Raw genomic sequence first — 2,744 nt, 5'->3', positions numbered from 1 at the left:
TCATCTGTCATCAGAAAAAATGTGTCTCTCTACCCTTTCCGTTCTTTCATAATCATCTGTTTAAAATAAGTGGAATTCGCCAAAATGCTGCTTTCTAGCCAAAAAGCTGAGAAAACGCCATTTGAAGTAGAACTATAACTGCAAACGTTTTTGCCCGTAATGGCATCGTCCTAACAACTCCAAACCTATCAGCTGCTATTACACAGTCTTCTGTCATCTGTAGCCTGAACAAAAAGATCATTTGTATGACCTTTTCAACCTAATATACTGAAATATAACGGGGGGACTCGAAAACAAGGGTGTTTTGGTTTAGTTGCTGGCGCGCAGCATGGATCATGACAGCAGTTGCCCCTAACTCCGGTAACTCCCTACCTCTCCCTCTCCCTCTCCCTCTCTCTCTCCCCTCGTTGGAGAACGAATCACAGCTGGTTTATTTCCTCCAGAAATAGTACCGTGTTGTGTCTTGTGGGGAGGGAGGCAGGTACCCAGATAGCAGATATTTTGGCTTTGTTTTGGCAGATATCTGCAATTTATGGCTTCCTTTTGGCAAGCCATAAGCTTTTGGCAAAATTTTGGCATGGTTATGGTTGACCTGGGCGCCAGTGAATTGGGGCGTTCCTCTGGAAAGCAAAAAAAAACAAAGATTTGGCTAAAATATGGGTTGTTTATGGCTTCCCACAACACATTAAAACGCGCGGACTGTGAATGAATGAGTTATGGCCAGGTTATGGCATGTGTCAGGTTAATCTGAACCTCAGGTGGAGAGCGGGACAGCAACGTTCTACATTGGTGCGCTTACGGCAACCCAAAAGACTGCCAAAATCAACTGTCAAGAGAAAAACTCGTGCTTGCCTCACTTCAGTTTCCCCAGCGCCAGTGTGTGTCAGACTTCAGTTTATGCAGGTAAGTGCAGTTGACACGTTTTTATATTAAATACAACCGCCGATGACTTAAGAGATGAGGCCTTTTTGTGTTATCGGTTTTCATGTTGATTTCATAGGTCTGTGACCGTCGGTTTCCGTCTTATGCGCTGAAACCCATACTCTCAATGGCTGAAACTTAGATACCCTTTTAACAGGAGCTAAAACACAAACGTCTGTGACACACAACTGTGACATTTAATCTTAGTTGCTACCCTCATACTCAGTAACGGTTGATTAAGCGTTGTTCTGTGGTTGAAATTCACTTTCAGATATCAATGCCAAGGGAATTTCAATCAAAGAACAACAACACTAGCAATCCCAGCTAACTGCCCAACGACAGCTAGCAAAAGCCGGGAGCTAGCTAACTCAGGCATGGAGCATCTTCTACCTATCGGCACAAAGCAGAGCACTATCTAGCAATATCTGTCTGTCACGGAAAGTGTTGGACTCACTGTAATTCTAGCCTACTACTGAAGCAATCGAGTGAATCTGCTTTTTTCTACATTGTCTTTTCAGATGTGCTGCTGCTGAAGTCACCCGGTGGAGGAACTTGTTTTTTGACAGGCATACTACAGGTTGGTTCCACAATTTATTAACCTCTCTCTCTGGTCTAATCTTCGTTCGTTGTGAAAGTCTTTGCTTTTAATGTTACTGCTTTTAAGTATACGTCTGTATTTGGGTAATGCAATGGTCGGTTTGTGTTTAAGCGCTGGCTATTTAACATGATCAGTTGTTAAGGCAGTGTGTATTGTTCAGCTATCAACAACAGGGGGTAAACCGTATACAGAAATGTGGCCCATGTAGGCCTATGTAATCTTGCTCTAACATTTGTAATAGGCTACCTCAACACAGAGAGTAGCTTACTAGAGGTGTCAAAGGTAAAAGTAGAAGTGAATTCATGGTGAAATGTAAACAAACGCCTGCCCCCAGACCAGGATCTCTGAAAAGACTGAATAAGGGGGGAAAAAACACCTCAGATATGCCTACTGACAAGTCCAGGGTAGTGGGAGCATTACTAATTGTCAGAAAGCTTTAACAATGGCACATGATATAACATAGTGACTAGTCTGTTTCACCAGTTATTCTACTGTAGGCACACCCAATGAGATAGATAGCCTACTGCTTTGTTGTTATTGAAAAACCTAAAAGCTAGGTTAAAAAAAAACCTCCAATTTGACCAGTACTCTGATCTTAGAATCAGTGGGCTACTATATACTCAAGTGCAAGTTATATGTTTTGGCAGGGTTTTGTTTGATTGAGTATTGTTTTTTTTCCCTATTCTTTTTCTCCCTTTTACTTTTGACAATTTAGTAGATGGTTGTACAATCTACTGTAGCCTACTACTCATGTCATTTAAAATGTATAAAATATGAAATAACATCTACATTCTCTTTTCAGATGCTGTGCTGCGAACGGACACTGCAGTCAAATCGGATCTCAAAAACAGGTACCAAATTTTAATAACACCCCTCCCCCCTCTCTTACTCTATTAATCAAGTGCATTTGTGCCGCCACTTGGCCAGGACACCCTTGTTAAAAGAGATTTTTAATCTCAACAGGTTTATTTTCCTGGTTAAATAAAGGTTAAATAAAAGAAGAAAAAAAATGTAATGCCACTGTTTTCAAAGTTACTTTTGCATGTAGTAATTCAATTTGGTTTATCTTTTTATTCTTTCCCAGATGTCGCGAATCTGATCTGATCTACCTACCTCTATGTGGCAATAGAGTACCTGCTTTTACTGGCCAGGGGACCAAGATGAAAACAAGAGGCCTGTACCCAGACATACAAGCACCCATCAAGTCACCCAGTCCTCCACCACC

At 41.4% G+C, this 2,744-nt stretch overlaps 1 long non-coding RNA gene across 1 annotated transcript; it reads left to right on the top strand.

Annotated features, from left to right (window-relative positions):
- Positions 1–493: 493 nt before the first annotated feature.
- Positions 494–2,352, top strand: LOC134455034 (uncharacterized). The gene is made up of 3 exons (XR_010035980.1): positions 494–903; positions 1,440–1,498; positions 2,322–2,352. It is a non-coding gene; the product is annotated as an uncharacterized LOC134455034 (long non-coding RNA).
- The last annotated feature ends 392 nt before the right edge of the window (positions 2,353–2,744 follow it).

Source organism: Engraulis encrasicolus, chromosome 9 (assembly GCF_034702125.1).
Source record: "Engraulis encrasicolus isolate BLACKSEA-1 chromosome 9, IST_EnEncr_1.0, whole genome shotgun sequence".
NCBI lineage: Eukaryota > Metazoa > Chordata > Actinopteri > Clupeiformes > Engraulidae > Engraulis > Engraulis encrasicolus.
This window is presented reverse-complemented; position numbering and strand designations above follow the sequence as displayed.